Source organism: Pinus tabuliformis, chromosome 9 (assembly GCF_031772625.1).
Source record: "Pinus tabuliformis cultivar Carrire ecotype Pingquan chromosome 9, CPIR1, whole genome shotgun sequence".
Lineage (NCBI taxonomy): Eukaryota > Viridiplantae > Streptophyta > Pinopsida > Pinales > Pinaceae > Pinus > Pinus tabuliformis.
This window is the reverse complement of record NC_142307.1, coordinates 1,090,454,892-1,090,473,440: the sequence shown is the minus strand read 5'-3', so window position 1 is coordinate 1,090,473,440 and position 18,549 is coordinate 1,090,454,892.

Sequence of the window (18,549 nt, the reverse complement as noted above, 5' to 3'; positions counted from 1 at the left end):
TGCATACCTCAAGCCTTTCCTACTAGGGATGGAAATATCATCATAAAGGATGTAACAGAATTACCTCTAAGAACGATCTTGTTCATTATCGCAAGATTAGCAGGTATTTAAACACTACATGTAGCAAGAAAATCATACATGCAGTATGCGATAGACTGTCTAGATCTGATAGTATTCAACTCGAGTGAGGGTGTCTTGGTAAATTTGAAGGAAAAACTTACTAAAGAAAAGGAGTGGACGTTTAAAAACTTCGGTTATGGCATGATCTGAGTCTCTTTTTCTTTAGACCGAGTACCACCACTACAACCTCAGTAGATTGTACTTGAGCCCTTCAATCCAAGGACCCCATCGATAAGGAGGTGGATAGACCACATGAGTCGACATGCAATCCCATCAGTGATCAACTTTTCACCAGCCTTCTTTGGGTGGCTATGTTGGTAGTTCACCATTATCGATGATTTTACTTACGCAGGGATGGATCTCCATGATGATCCCGATATCGAGTTGCATGGGGCTAATTAATGGGATGCTTCAAGTAAGATACTTCGACCATTAAATTTTTAAAATTTTTATGATTTTTTTGTGTTTTTTTCCTATGACTTAACTATTTGATGTTTTCATGCAGACATTAGACCTATTCGAATAGTAGGGGCTACATATCTTCACCGCCCAGAGAGACAACCAGAGGAGGAGGCAATGAGACTAGTACAAGTCATTGTGGTAGGACGAGATGCTCTATGAAATCCAAATATAGCAGAGATCCTATCAGAGTTGGAGCACCACATGGAAGGATTGGCACATGGGATTAACAAGACCATGGTCGAACAGCTTCCATTGCGACTTCAACAACAAATAAACAGAGTGCCTAGCCATATTGGTCGATTATTGCACAAGATAGCTCATGCATTGTCATTTTATAATGAGCACTATTGATTTTTCCTACTTAGATGTTTTGCATGTAGTGTTTATATGGGCGGTGTAGCCATATGTGTCTTATGGAAGACATTTTGTAAAACCAAACTATATATATATATATATATATATATATATATATATATATATATTCAGTGTTTTCTAGTTCCTATTCTGCTTTCAATATGATGTGATGTTAATTGGAAGTTATTTACATTCTTTCAAAATGTTGATATAAAACAAAATTACCTAGGGCATCTACTAATGTGTTCATATTTCTAGAAATATGTTCATATCATATGAAATTGAAATGTCTTTCAAGAAGATGCAGTCTCAAGACCATGCGAATGATGGTGGGATTTCTCACTGAATAGATATTTGCAAGAGAAGTACCAGACATTATTCCTGAATTATATGCATTGGGAGAGGTACAAGGAATTGAATTTACACCAGAAAAGGCACCGATAATGACTGATAGCTAGCTGAGATGGACATGCCACCATACAAATGAGCTTCCGGTGATGTTACAAACACAGATGAGGATGCGACACTTGATGTCTCAACCATAGTGGTGGACATAGGTTGAGAGTTTGAATAAGTTCCATCCAGGGTTAACAATCCCAATTATGATTGTTGCGACAAAGCTATGGGTAAGCCCAAAGAATTAGGTAAAGGAGATTGTGTTGGCAATTGAAGAGACTGAAAATGATTGGTTTCATATAAATAAAGTCTTTCCAAATGAAAAGGAGTAGAAGGACAAGGCTCTTCTTAAGGGATCTCTTTAATACCTACAAGTATTTATGGAATAGGCTCTCCATCAGGCCCAATATATATTGGTTTTATCTGAGACAAAGGAAGAGAGGGGGGAGGTCCCAAAGACTCAGTTAAATATGGTTGAGGCTCCTTAGGTTCAATAACTCGAGGAAGAAAAGTTTCTGACTTAGGGAGATCCGATTAAATTACCTCAAGTAACGAACTTTCAAGGAATGATGTTTCAATTGTGTCAGTGTCACCAACAGGAATAGATGTAATCTTGGGTTCAGAACTCAAAGGGGCAGATGCTTTTTTCTTATCAATATTGGGAGGAGTGCCTGAAGTAGTTCTCAATGTTCTTGATTCGATAGTTTTTGTTTTCCTATGCCTCAAATGATAGTTAGGAGTAGCCTATGGAGGAGGAGGAGGATTATTTTGCATTCTACGCAAATGACAAGAAGGGGGGTTTTGTTCTTCCGCGATCAACAATAAATTTTATTAACACAAAAATGAATAAATCGAAAGGAGGGTAATCTAGGCATAAAGGATTACCAAGCAACCATGAACCGTAATATACACCTTAGCAAACCAATGAATGAACGTACGACAACCAATCTCCTCAAATGTTGTGTTTAGTGTATCATGGTATACAAGGCGGCATACTAAATTACCTATGGATGGATAGAAACCTATTGGGAACTCCAAAAATATACATAACAGTATGTGGGAATGCAGTTTGTAGTAGTGTTGTCCAATGTGTAATCGTTCGATGTGAGCATTCCCTTATACTTTACGTGCGTGGAGCACCACCAATATACCTGAAAGTACGTGGAGTATGGTCCTATACACTCATATACGTGGAACAATATTTAACCCTCGGGATTCAATGTTGGAAAACATCGATAGCTCCTACATTTAATGACGCCAAAACACATTTCTAGCCTAGTCCTCTAAATTTTTGCTTTAATGTACAAATTCTACTTAGGTTGATTCAATAAATTTTACTGTTTATCTTTGATTATGTTTCAGTGTTAGGGCTCACCATGAACATCACCTGAATATCCTAAAATGGAAATCTAGCATGAGAAAATAGAAATCGTTTCTCTCTCAATTAAAATATAGCTAAGGGAAGAAATAATCAAGATGCGGCACACAATATGCAACAAACAAGATGAAAGATGCAATTTCCTTTCTGATGCAACTGTTCTTATGCTAATGCACATGAAAAACCCTAAATTCCGATGAATTTTTTTTCTTTTCACCAAACATAATTTTCGAAATGGAGAAAACTATGATGCAAATGTTCAATTACACTTTTCAGAACGAGGACTAAAACAACAATTCATCTAAGTGACCAACAACCAAATGAAAATAGTTTCCAAGTGACCAAGTGATAAGAACAAATAAAAATCAAAACCAATTATTACCTAAGGTAAACAACATAAATGAAAGCCAAACGGAGGCTTTAGAGAGACCACAAGACACTTAAGACTCGAGGAATTTCAATTCGAAGTAATCTGACTAACTATAGGCTCAAGAAACAAGAAAAATTTCATGCAAAAAAGGTGATAACACTGGTGTATAAGAGGCACAAGTTCATTGCAAGGTTGGTGGAGAGGTGGCCACAGTGAGGTGAAATGCTCTATCAAAGACACGGGTGGTGTGTTGGGCCTGGGAAAGAGGATTCTAACAATTTTTTTCAAAAAAGGCTCAATGAAATCACTTCCTAGGTATGTTCTTGGTTGGATTATACAACAAAGGTTTGTCAAGGAGGTAATCAAACAAAATGGACAAGAAAAGCACCAAGGGAATGGTCCATTCCCCAGTAGAGTTGCCAATTTATTATATGGGATTTACAATTACAAACAAAAGTATCTCCCCTAGGTCAGTGGCTAACTTAGAAAAACAGAGAGACAAGGAACACAATGATTTTCCTTAAAGTAAATAGATGACGGAGTGAGGTCTACCTGTAATCCTTCACGCACTTCACTCCTTCTTTAGCTTTGAAGCTCCAATTCTAGCTCTAAATGCCAAAATTAGAACCTGCATAGTAAGATAACACAAGCCAAGAAACTACGAGATCTATGTAGTATCATCTTAGTACTTTATTCAATAAATCAACATGGTATTGAAATATATGGAATAACAACATCATATATGGGAAAACAATGAATTCTTTACATTAATATAAATGAAAGGCGATTACAACCATAAGTAGTAGTTGATCTTGTAGAAGAGCTCCTCCAATTTGTTGACTTGTCCTTTCCTTGTCAAAATATGCACCTCCAATCAACCTAAATGCATGAGATGATGACAAATCAGTACAACAACATAAGGGCACAATCACTCTCCAAAATGCAACCCCCAAAACTAATGAGGTGCTTGTGGAATGAGGTAAATATATAGGAAGGAGAGGTAGTCCATGAATTCTTATCCATTTACCAATCTAGCCTTGAGATCCAAAATTCATGGGAGGATGAGCTCAAGGGAAAATATGATGATTTATCCAAGCTGGAATTAGATAGGATACAAATGTTTTATCCAAGCTATGTAGTTGAAACAACTTATGGAAACTCCTAGAAAAGGAAGCTTCTAGAATCTTGATCATTCTCTTGGATTTATAGAACCAACGTAGGTGCAAAAGGGAGCAACCTGCTAGTGGCTGACGCAGGCCATAATGGAGAAACCTATTGGTAAACACACCCGAGTAGGCTTACACGAAGCATTGGTCCTTAAACTGTCTCAGTTGAAGCAGTTTAGGGCTGAAATTATGGGAAATGAAAGGTACATGCTTAGGGCCTTGTGCAAGATGGTGACAAGGGGGAATAGGATGTTGATTGATCCCATTAGGAGGCTCACTGATTGGATGTTACAAATTGACCTATGACACCTACACATCAACTTCTTCTTTATTGTTATCCCAAATTCCAAGAATTGGGTTACAATGTTGGTTACCACGTCCCTTACAGAAGTAAATTTGTTATCAAAGATTAAGGCATTCTAACCTTTCCAGATGTACCAAATTATGTATAAGAGAAGAGAGAATAATGGATATCTAGAGTAGAACTAGGTGCATAGGCGAGTAATGAGAGAGAAATAGGGTGATGAATTAGTGATGCCCAATTCATCCATAGCTCTATTCCAAACTGCAATGGCAAAAGGACAGTTGAGGAGGAGATGGTTGACATCTTCCTCCCCCAATTGACAAAGAGGGAAAATTCCCGAACCACTGAAGCCCCTTTTGATTAGATTATTCTAAGTGAGTGTGTGATCATGGATCACCAACCATCCAAAGAAAATGAGTTTCAGAAGGATCCTCCATGCCTAAGATTCCTAATACCAAAGACAGTGATCAAGTTCTTGCACGGTTCAATGGATGGAGTGATAGATTTATTGAACAATCATCTAACCCTTCTTTAGTCCCACATCCCATATCATTCTATCCATCTGATCACTGAGATAGGTGTGGGAAGCTAAAAGGTCAGAAATATAACTATCCCATTCGATGGCCAAAGCTCCCTGAAGTCCAATGTATGTCGTCGTCTTCCAAATCTACCCAATATGGTGGATTTGAGGAGGTAATTGTGTTTGCTGTAAGAAGAAGATTCCAAAACCATGTAGTGAAGTAATTAGAGGGGTTGAAAGTGTGTGTATCTGATCCAAATTAGATCCATAAATGACTATCATAAGACCATGACTATATCGATATGAGACAAATCCTTGAAGAGTCCAAAACAACAATCAAAAACACCCTGAACCAGTGGCCATGGCGGCCGACATGGAATGATGAGGACCTTAGTCAAATCGAACTGATTGAGGCCCATGGAGACTGTGTACGAGGTCAAAATAGCCCCTGGGAGCCCCGGATCAGGAAAAGGAGCTGATTTTTGATGCGCGTTAGCGCTTAACTTGCAACGCTCGGCAAACAGGGCCGAAAAGGAGGAGCCTTAAGCACTCGGTCATGTTGGGGTCCAGAGGACCGTGGGCGAAGAAACATAAAGCACCATCGTACAAAGGTGGGACCCACAACCTGGAAACTGGTGGTTTGATCAGGGCACCCTTGAACGGTAAGCAGTTTTGGAGAAAGCGGAGCGATCACACTCAGCGATCGAGGTGTGGTAGTGAAGGTGAGAGAAAAACCATTGTGATCGCGCGTTATCAGTCGAGCAAGTCAACTGCACTCGATGTGCGAATGACGTTGGATCTGGAGGAGCCCAAATCGGATGGCTGAGATTGTGTCCGATAGACAGAGTGGAATTGATAGGGGATTAAGCCGTGATTTAAGAGGATTTGGAATCCGTTGACTACCACGGTGGAGAAAGCAACTAATCAACGAGCAGGCTGGCATAGTTCTAGTGAGGAAACGTGGCTACTTCTCGAGTATTCATGCCGACGCCGAACAGGGAATTCCAAGCACACAGGAAACAGTCGAATCGACGCAGGTGGGAGAGGAACTGAATAGGCGTGGAGGCCGAATGGCTAAAGCCATGAATAGAGATAGCATCGAGCACCAGAGAGCAAAGAATCCAAGCGACCAAGAGAGACAGTGAATAGTGAACCCTGAGACGAGGACTGAGCACAGAGAGCAGTAAAGCGAGAAGAGGAGACAGAGGGCTGAGTTGACCACAGGTAGCATCGAGCACCAGAGAGCTTGAAGAATCAAGCCTTCCCATAGAGGAATCTGTCCAGATTAACCATCACAGTTGGCTCTTTCCACTGTAGGCTGAGGGTCACAGAGCTGGTAGGAAGAACAAGAGTCTGTGTACTCCAAGTGGCTTGGGGAATCCAAGAACCACCCTGCCAAGCAAAATCTTCTTTAGGAGAACTCATATTGAGTCCCTGCATTATAATTTCTCTGCTGAAAGACATAATAAAACAACGCCACCACTGAATCTAGACTGGAGACGTAGCCCTAGAGAATAGGGTGAACTCCTTATTAAAAAATTGCTTATGTCTTTGTGTTGCTTACTGTACTTCTCTGTTGTCTTTCCATTTATTTTCTATGTATTGGCAATCTGATCGATCCGTTGTTTCAATAACAGCGAACACACACCAGCACATGGGTTTGTAATACCTTTTGTTTAATAAATCTTCACTGAGGTCACTCATAGGGTGATTATCATATCAAGTGGTATCAGAGCTCTAGGTTGTAAGGTTAGACAAGCTTGTGTTGGTTTAGTTGTGAATGCTCACTAGATCAAAGCTCAAATTAGGAGAAGGAGAATTGGTGGAAACCAATCCTGAAATTGGGAGGGTCTATTCTCGAAAGACAATGGCAGAAGAAGGTTCTATAGGTCCAAACTCACAATTCATAGAAAGTTTCCTAGTTATAAATTCCATGGTGGAAGAAATGTATAGGGACTTTAGAAAGCATAAGGGCGAAGATTCATCAGGTTCTAAGCAAGATAAAGAAGAAGATGAATCTCATTCCCATGAGCACTCCAAAGGAAAGTGGAAAGAAGAAAGCTTCCCTACACCTCCTAGTAGCCATGTGCATAATAAGAAAGCATCTTTGATTAAGTTAGATGTTAAATTTGATTTTCCTATATATGATGGAGAGTTAAATGCTAAAAAGTTGGACAATTTTTGGGTCCCTATAATACTAGTGATTACCCCATTACTATTGTAGTTATACCCCTTATTATATTGATGTACCCATGTAGTGCCCGTATTGTTACTATTGTGCCCCATAGAAGCCCACTATTGTTATTATTGTGCCCTTACATTATTATTGTTATGTTGGCTCTGATTTTGTTATAACCCCTTAGACTCCTATATATAGAAAGGAGGTCTTTTCATTTGTATCATCAAAGAATTTTTCATTGATGTAATGTAAAGGAGGTTTCCCCCTCGAAGAGGCTGAATTCTAAGGCGTTGATCTATCTTTTCTATCTTTTCTTGAGCTGGTTTCATAACATTTGGTATCGGAGCTTTGGATTCTAGGGTTTCGCTGCTCCAAACAGGTCATCGTGGCATCTTCGCTATAACGTTTTTTCTGTGACGTTTCAGAAGGCACAAAAAAAAACCCATTTGAGAAGAAATCATGCTGAACCTTGGGTCCGAATTTTAGAGCTTTTCGCGCGATATTTGCGGAGATATGATCTGAGGAAGTTCGTCTTTTTGCAGACTGCTGAATTACATTCCAAACAGGTGACCTGGGGAAAATCTTCATAACTTTCTTTCTGAGCATCGGATTGAAATTTCAAAAGAAGGTACAGAAAGAGGACGGACTGTAGTTTTCATTTATATATTTTTCAGAGTCAAAGCTTCAAACAGTGACACGTGGTAGTTCATACAAGTTTGCTCTATTGAACTAGTCTACAATCAGGTCACTGCGGGAGATTGTGCATAACTCTTTCTTGGAGAATCCAATTTGGATCAGACTAGTGGCATTGGAAAGAGAACGCAGAAGGCTACTACAGGTTGCAAATTCAGAACTTAAAGATCTAAAAGTACATAGTTACAGTCGTTTCAAGATCAAGCTCCTAAAATCAAGAAAAAGAAAGATGAGGAAGTTTGATGGCAAGGATCCAGTAAATTGGATACTTCAAATGGAGCAATATTTTGATCTGCATGGTGTACAACTGTTACAAAAGGTATGTATTGCATCTTCATATTTAGAACCAGATCAATTTTTATGGTACAAAGGGCTTTGTTCTCGTAAACAACTTGTTACGTGGTCAATTTTCACGGAGGAAATGATAGCACATTATGAGGATACAAAGAGAAACACCTTCTTTAGAGCAACACCACAACAATTGGAAAGAGTAAAAGGGCTTTGTGACATAGTGGAAAGCAAAATTATGGAAACCAGGAAGCATACCCCTCACAACTATAAAGATGGAAGTGTTGTTTCTCCTAGCCTTCCACAACCTACAAGGGTTACACCACAACAATTGGAAGAAAAAAGAGAAAAAGGACTTTGTTACAATTGTGATAGCAAATGCACTAAAGGTCATAAGTGTGCTGAGAAGAAATTATTTTACATAGAATATGAAGAGGAGGAAGAAAAGGATCAAGAAACATCAAAAGAAGAAGATATACGCCAGGACCCCACCCCAGAGAAAGAAGAAATGAATCAGACCATATCTTGTAAGGCAATGGCAAGGATTACCACTCCTCAAACTCTCAAGATAGAAGGACATATCAAGAAGAAAAAGGTGTAAGAAGTGAAAGATCACATCGAGAAAGAAGAAATGAATCCAACCATATCTTGTAATTCATTGTTCGAAATTACCACTCAAACTATCAAGATAGAAGGACATATCAAGAAGAAAAATGTTTAAGAAGTGAAAGATCACATCGAGCATCAAGAAATGAATCCTACAATATCTTGTAAAGGATTGGAAGAAATTACCACTCCTCAACCTATAGAGATAAGGACATATGAAGAAGAAAAAGGTTCATGCAGTGGAACATCACATCGAACATCAACAACAAGTCCTCCAACTCTTAAAGGATAACCTTGTGTTGGCACAAAATGGAATGAAACAACAGGCAGATCAACATCGCAGTGAAAGAAGTTTTGATGTAGGTGATTGGGTATTCCTATGGCTACAACCATATAAGAAAATATCCCTAAAGCAAGCTAAGAAGGATAATAAATTATCACCAAAGTATTATGGTCCGTACAAGGTGTTGCAAAAGATTGGTACTATGGCATACAAATTGGAGCTTCCTGCAGCTTCTCGATTGCACCCAGTTTTCCATGTTTCATATTTAAAGAAAGTTATAGGCAACAAGCTCCCAGTTCAAACAATATTGCCAGAACTTGATGAGGAAGGAAAAATTATATTGGAACCGTAAGTAGTCACAGAAACAAGAACTCGACAGCTACGAAATCGATCAATCTCAGAGTATCTTATCAAGTGGAAGAACTTATCTGCTGAAGATTCCACATGGGAGGATGAGAATTTTATGCAAAAGTGCCTAGAACTACTCAAGCGTTGAATACAACACTTTTTTTGAAGGAGAGGGGCATGTTGGGTCCCTATAATACTAGTGATTACCCCATTACTATTGTAGTTATACCCCTTATTATATTGATGTACCCATGTAGTGCCCATATTGTTACTATTGTGCCCCATAGAAGCCCACTATTGTTATTATTGTGCCCTTACATTATTATTGTTATGTCAGCTCTGATTATGTTATAACCCCTTAGACTCCTATATATAGAAAGAAGGTCTTTTCATTTGTATCATCAAAGAATTGTTCATTTATGTAATGTAAAGGAGGTTGCCCCCTCGAAGAGGCTGAATTCTAAGGCGTTGATCTATCTTTTCTATCTTTTCTTGAGCTGGTTTCATAACATATATATATATATATATATATATATATATATATATATATATATATATATATTCAGTGCTTCCTAGTTCCTATTTTGCTTTCAATATGATGTGATGTTAATTGGAAGTTATTTACATTCTTTCAAAATGTTGATATAAAACAAAATTACCTAGGGCATCTACTAATGTGTTCATATTTCTAGAAATATGTTCATATCATATGAAATTGAAATGTCTTTCAAGAAGATGCAGTCTCAAGACCATGCGAATGATGGTGGGATTTCTCACTAAATAGATATTCGCAAGTTGTAGTATTACAATCTATGAGTCAACCCTGATGACTATACGAAAGATACCATGTGCAATAGCATCAAAAGGTAGGTCAACCACTATGCTATACTTAACGATGTTGTTAGTTAAGAGACCAATGCAAATCCCTTTCATTCTCAATAGCTCGTCATTTAGACCAAAGATAGCCCATACTGCGAAATATAGGTTCCAAGTATGATGGCTAGAATCATCGGCATAACTATTATACCGCTCGAAACAGGTTAACATATGAAATCCAAAAGTGAAACGAATCAATAGAAACTTTGGGAAACTTTGAAAACACATTGCAAACACACTAAACAAATCTATAGACAATATGTACACAATGTACTATGCATGGGATCAAACATAGTATTTTTTGAGGTACAACCCATTTCTAGGTTGTGCCAAAGGAACTCCATCGAAATATACTAACTTATAAGCCCCTTTTGAAAGGAATCACTTGACAATGTATGGGCTCAACCACATAGGCTGGAAATTTCCTCAGCCTAACTTGTCGGTCTCTTGGTCATATAAGAGAACTAGATCTCCTTTCGAGAAGATTCTAGGCTTGACACTTTTTCATATTCCGCTTTGATGCATCTTTTATGGGCTTCATTGGCTAACATGGCATGGCATCAGGTTTCATCCAAATGTGTTAGATGTAAAATATGTTCCTCCTCTGCAGAAGTAGTAGGAAGAAGTTGGACAACCAGTTTCAATGATGGATTTTGCATTCGATTCGGAGGATTGATTCCAGACCATACACCAACTGGAAGGGTTTGAATCAAGTAGCAGCCCTAACTGAGGTTTCATATTCCCAAATGTAGAAAAGAGAAGAAAGTTCCAGTGTGATTTGTGGAACCCTATCATATGTTGAAGCATTGTAATAAAAACTTTGTTAAGCACCTCAACTTGTCTGTTATCTTGAAGATAATAGGGAGTGGAATTTTCATGTGAAAGTCCCAATTTGGCAGCTAATTCAGTCATCATATGGTTTTTAAAGTGCTTCCCATCATCCGTTACTAGTTCTTGCAGAAAACTAAACCTAACAATCACGTGGTTGAAGAAAAATTGTGCAGCCATTTCACCAGTATTATTGAATGTTGGCATCGCTTCAGCCCACTTAGTAAAGTAGTCAACATCGGCAATGATGTAGCCATGCCCCATGACTAAGTGAGGGTTACATGTCATAAAATCAATGCCCCATTCACAAAGGGACCAACAGTGTCACGGGATGCAATGGAGTAGGAGGAGTGTGAAATTTTTTATCATAGATTGGCGCACATGGCATTTCTTGACTGCAAGGATATAGTTGTAGAAAATGATGGGAAAAAAGTAATCGAAATGTAAAGATTTTTTGCGTGCTAGCGTAACCAGATAAATTTCCATCGCATGCCCCCGAGTGGCATTCATTCAAGAATTTCTTTGCCTCATCAAGAGTGAGGCACCTATGTCAAATTGTATCGATACCACCACGATAAAGGGTGTCGACAATAATCACATAGTTTCAGGATTGTTAGTAGATACGTCACTACTCTGAGTAAGAGGTATTAGGATGGAACCTCTAGATCCAGAGATAGATGAGAAATATCCATACGATGGGTCAAATGACAAGATCAAGAATAATGACTTTTCTTGGATGGAACCTTCAGATGTAGATTCAACATCAAGGTAAGGGAGATCTCACATTATCTCAACAAAAACTAAGGATTTCTGTGACTTGGATTTGATCAATTCAAGGTCAAAATCTTGGAGAATAACGATCCACTTAGAGTGTCTTGCCCCCAACAATTTACATGAAGATATGTATGTCATAGGGTTGTAATCCCAAATGACCATAGTTTTGCAAAGAAAGATGTAATGGTGAAATATTTGGATGGCTTGAATGATTACCAAAGCTATCTTTTCCACATGATTATACCGATCTCAGTATTTTTGAGGTTCTAACTCAGATAATAAATGGCATGTTCACTCCCTATAGCATCTTCTTGGATCAACACCATAGCTATAGTAGAGACGATGGAAAAAAGGTATAGGAAACAGTCGTGCTAATACTCAGAGAGATATAAAAGAGATTCTTGAACTAGTACATCTTTCAAGGCATCAGACTCTTTCTACGCAGCGTCATCCCAATGGAAGGGAATCCATTTTTTCATTAAGTGAGGAAATCCTTTAGTCAGTTCAATGTAGTTAGGGCTGAACCTACTCAGGAATTTGGATTTCCCTTGGAGTCTTTGTAACTGAACAAGAGTGGAAGGTGTAGGCAAGTCAATGATTGCCTAGACTTTTAAAGGATCAATTTGAATTCATTGTTTTGAAATGACAAAGCCAAGGAGACAACCATAACTGAAAAAGAACAATCATTTGTGCTTGTTAAGTCGAAAGTTATAATGTCTACAACAGAGAAAAATTTCGTGTAAATGTAGGGGGTGATCAACCCAATTCTTGGAGTGATTCGGGGGATTGTCCCGATAAGGCTGCACGATGTTCTTGACATCATGGAAAGTGTAGTCCATCGTACGTTGATATGTGACCCCTTCATTCTTTAAATATAAGGAAGCTTTCTATAAGAAAATTACCCCAGGGACAAATAGATGTGATTTTAGGTTGGTCCATTGGGAGAATGTTGATTTGATTATAGCTCAAGAATCCATCCATAAATTAAGATATCTCGTAACCAACATAGTCATAACCAATCTGGTAAATAAACAAGTTCGGGTAGTTTTCATTTGGAGAATCTCGATTTATGTCCCGATAATCAACACATACTCGGATCGTGCCTGTTTCTTCATGACAGGGACAATGTTCGATACTAAATCAGTTAAAGGAATGAGGTATATGAAATAGGCCTGAAGAAGCTTTCCGATTTCAGCTTTTATCCCAGCAACCTTCTTGGGATGGACCAGATGGAGGCACTATCAGATGGGTTTGGCATTAGGATACATATTTATTTCATGCACTACGATTTTTGGGTCGATACCTGACATTTCCTCATATCTCTAGGAAAATACATCTCTGAAGTCATAAAAAAGGGCTCGATAAATCTCGATTTCAGCTGAAGTACAAGATGCTCTGATGTACAAATTTTTTACTATGCATGGTTTAATCGAAATATCGAGAGGAATGGTTTCCTAGATATTCGAAAGGTTCTTTTGAGAGTCGATCTCATGAATGGAAATACAATTTGTAAAGGGTTTGAAAAAATTAGGTAGGTACACACCACTGAGATTATCTTCAATGGTATCTCGAAAGGAGGAATGATGATGATGTTCATCCCATGGTGCGACATCTATCGTCATGAACTTCATGATGCTTTTGTCAATAGAGAATGCACACGAGAAAGGATCACAAGGTGTGCCATATTCCATTGATTGATCTACCCAATTAATCAAAGAAAAAGTCTGGGTCACACAAGCTGAGTAGATAGCTTCGTAATCCTACTCAATGGGGCTAAGCGGCATTTGGTCACCAAAAATTTTGATGCTAGTTTCATTAGGTAAAATCCATGGATCGGTTAGGATCATAGGTGATGATATCATGTTGATATAAGAAACCGAAGTGGAGGAGTTGGGAAGGGGAGAGGGAGGGAGTAAAAAGGCTCCCATAAGTGATGAATCCTTCAATAAACCAACTCCAACATGTTGATAGGAATGTAGGGCTTCCCCTACAAGAGGGAAGCTTCTAGTAACATTGGAATCAAAGATGAAAAAGGTGATTTGATCTATGGCCACGATCCTGCCTTTATGAGGAAAGGTGATCATTCAAAAGAAAGTTGAAACAATGACAACCATAACATAAACCCATGTACGTCCAAATGGAATATTATATTCCAAAGTTCCATAGATAACTTCTACTTCAACGGAGACGACATTTCCCCCTAATTCTACTTGGAGGGAGTTCATAATCCCATAAGGTTTTATGTCCTTCCATCAAAGGCTTTTAATGTGGTGATCAATTGAATAAGTTGGGGTGAACCAACCCCCTTCTAGCAAGACAAAGAGATGATGCAGGTCAAGGCTCCATCGTTCACAATAGAACAATGAATGTTCTTACCATGAACAATGACCTAGATCATAAAACATAATTGAGCCAAAAGTCGAGGGGTATAGTTTTCATGAGAGAAAACTACTAGGATGGAATCTGATGGATCCACATATCTGATCGCTGAAAATAAGGCCTTTTTTTGGGTGGGGAAGTTTTACAACACCTCAAGAGTCTACATAGCTGAAGGAGACTAGTCCAAGTCTTTAATTAGATTGTAATTTTTAGCGGATCTCGAATGAGGGTTGAAAGTAGATTTATGGATAACACCCTTTAGAGGCTTAATAGTTGATTTTGTAGGAAACAGAGGTGGAACAAGATCAGATGAAGGTGTTTCCAAACTAGAAGTTTGATCAATAACCTGACCATTTGGTGAATTCATATTACCATAGTCCTTATTCCAAGTGGCCACTAAGACATCGAATTCATATTTTAGGAGGAAAGCATAAAAACTGTGTTAGAGGAAGAGGCATCTTGGGCAACCATATGGGTCTCCTGATTGGGAAACAGGTAGGTCAACATAATGGGAGAAGTGGATTATTTAAGGAACTTATTCACTTGAGTGCAGTGCAAAAAATCACGTGTAAAGTGATCCTCGTTACAAACCAAGCATGGGTATCGAGGCTTTCATTTCTCATCGGAAGATAAATTTGTTTTTTTATCCTGCGATGATGAATCTTTCTTTTTCTTACCTTTACCTTTATTCTTGATTCTAGGTTGATGCTGAGACTTGCATTTATCAGACGAGATGACATTTATCTCAGAAGAAGAATCCGTGGGAGGATGGGATGGAGGGTTTTGTGTATAAGTGGTAAGAGAAATACTAGATGGTTGACTCATCGACTACGAACTGGAAGAACCTATAATTTCGTTGATAGCATGAGGTTCTTTACTAGGTGGAGGAGAAACAATATTCGATGGTCTCAGAGCATTTGGTATCTTATCATAGAGTATGCTTGATAGGGTATAAACTAGATCTAAATACTGAGCACGAGCAATAAGTTGATCTTTGATTGCGACTCCACCTTTGGCCACATATTTTGTTACGGGAGCTAACAAAGATTTGAAAAATCATTCTACTAACAACTGATCAAGAACATAAGTATTGACCAACCGGTGATGGCGCCTCCACTCTTGAATGTGATCTAAAATGTGAGTAGAGTATGATTGTTTGAAGTTAGTCAATAGTTCTATTCCAATTTCATATCTGATGGGAAACTAGAAATGTGTGAGGAAGGTAGTGCCTAAAGTGTTCAATTCGTGAAATGATGCTATAGGTAATTCAATATATCATTTAGCTACAGTACATGTAAGCGTTCGTTGGAAAAAATGGAGTCTAATGGAATCATCATTAAGTGAATTGGATGAACAACACAGATGACCCATCATAACATGCATCGATAGGTATTCTCCAAGATTCCCATTGAACTTCAGGATAGAAGAAGGAAACTTAGTGGGAATAATCGGCCACCATGGCAAATGAGAAATGGGGTTGTTATTAAGCCGAGTTAAATGCAATTATTCAAGATTAGCGACGAAAGCAAATTACCGATTAAAATCCACAGGTGGGTGACCTAGATATGAAGGGATAGCCTGGGAAACAAGAACTTGTATTCCTAGATAAGGAGGGTTCTAATAATTAGGAACCAGGCTACTAAGATATGGAGGGTTCTAATAACCGTCATACAAGTGGGTTTGTTTCCTAGACCCAGGATGGTGATAAAGATACTAGAATGGATGGGTTTGGATTTTCTAGCCTTGAAAGCACACTATATGTGATCCATACAATTGCCCAATCGAGGTTTGCATTGCCCCTAGTATGCGTTTGATTAATACTATGCCAAATTTTGAAGAATTGGACCTACCAAAACTTAAGTAGCACCTTATGCAAGCGATTGAGAAGGTGAGGAACCTTCTACAAGTTGGCAAATCAAGATCTGGGGGGAACTAGATATCATTGGAATGGGTTGTAATGTTTGGTTCACATGTATTTGAGCTTGTTGAGGTGCTGATGGATCGGTATGAATTTTCAATGAAGATGGTACAGTTTGAGGATTCAACGACCAATCCTAATATGAACTACATTGCACAGTAAAGTATCTGGCCAAACATTGGAAGCCATTCCAAGATAAGGAGAACTATAACTAGGTGGATTACCATATTGAGGTATACAAAAAACAGGTTATCCCTCTGCCATGTGATTAGGGGATGATGGGGGAAATTGTGATCTAGATGGAGGGTACCCAACATAAGGAGGGTTGTGTTGTTGCGAGTAGCTTTGCCCACTCAAATAAGAGACAACCTACTGCTTTATTGTAGTTGTAGATGGAGGAAGAGGAGCAAACTGTGTGGAATTCATAAGAGAAGTACCAGACATTATTCCTGAATTATATGCATTGGGAGAGGTACAAGGAATTGAATTTACACCAGAAAAGGCACCGATAATGACTGATAGCTAGCCGAGATGGACATGCCACCATACAAATGAGCTTCCGGTGATGTTACAAACACAGATGAGGATGCGACACTTGATGTCTCAACCATAGTGGTGGACACAGGTTGAGAGTTTGAATAAGTTCCATCCAGGGTTAACAATCCCAATTACGATTGTTGCGACAAAGCTGTGGGTAAGCCCAAAGAATTAGGTAAAGGAGATTGTGTTGGCAATTGAAGAGACTGAAAATGATTGGTTTCATATAAATAAAGTCTTTCCAAATGAAAAGGAGTAGAAGGACAAGGCTCTTCTTAAGGGATCTCTTCAATACCTATAAGTCCTTATGGAATAGGCTTTCCATCAGGCCCAATATATATTGGTTTTATCTGAGACAAAGGAAGAGAGGGGGGAGGTCCCAAAGACTCAGTTAAATATGGTTGAGGCTCCTTAGGTTCAATAACCCCAGGAAGAAAAGTTTCTGACTTAGGGAGATCCGATTAAATTACCTCAAGTAACGAACTTTCAAGGAATTATGTTTCAATTGTGTCAGTGTCACCAACATGAATAGATGTAATCTTGGGTTCTGAACTCAAAGGGGCAGATGATTTTTTCTTATCAATATTGGGAGGAGTGCTTGAAGTAGTTCTCAATGTTCTTGATTCGATAGTTTTTGTTTTCCTATGCCTCAAATGATAATTAGGAGTAGCCTATGGAGGAGGAGGAGGATTATTTTGCATTCTACGCAAATGACAAGAAGGGGGGTTTTGTTCTTCCGCGGTCAACAATAAATTTTATTAACAAAAAAATGAATAAATCGAAAGGAGGGTAATCTAGGCATAAAGGATTACCAAGCAACCATGAACTGTAATATACACCTTAGCAAACCAATGAATGAACGTACGACAACCAATCTCCTCAAATGTTGTGTTTAGTGTATCATGGTATACAAGGCGGCATACTAAATTACGTATGGATGGATAGAAACCTATTGGGGACTCCAAAAATATACATAACAGTATGTGGGAATGCAGTTTGTAGTAGTGTTGTCTAATGTGTAATCGTTTGATGTGAGCATTCCCTTATACTTAACGTGCGTGGAGCACCACTAATATACCTGAAAGTACGTGGAGTATGGTCCTATACACTCATATACGTGGAACAATATTTAACCCTCGGGATGCAATGTTGGAAAACATCGATAGCTCCTACATTTAATGACGCTAGAACACATTTCTAGCCTAGTCCTCTAAATTTTTGCTTTAATGTACAAATTCTCCTTAGGTTGATTCAATAAATTTTACTGTTTATCTTTGATTATGTTTCAGTTTTAGGGCTCACCATGAAAATCACCTGAATATCCTAAATGGAAATCTAGCATGAGAAAATAGAAATCGTTTCTCTCTCAATTAAAATATAGCTAAGGGAAGAAATAATCAAGATGCAGTGCAAAATATGCAACAAACAAGATGAAAGATGCAATTTCCTTTCTGATGCAACTGTTTTTATGATAATGCACATGAAAAACCCTAAATGTCGATGAATTTTTTTTCTTTTCGCCAAACTTAATTTTCGAAATGGAGAAAACTATGATGCAAATGTTCAATTACACTTTTCAGAACGAGGACTAAAACAACAATTCATCTAAGTGACCAACAACCAAATGAAAATAGTTTCCAAGTGACCAAGTGATAAGAACAAATAAAAATCAAAACCAATTCTTACCTAAGGTAAATAACATAAATGAAAGCCAAACAGAGGCTTTAGAGAGACCACAAGACACTTAAGACTCGAGGAATTTCAATACGA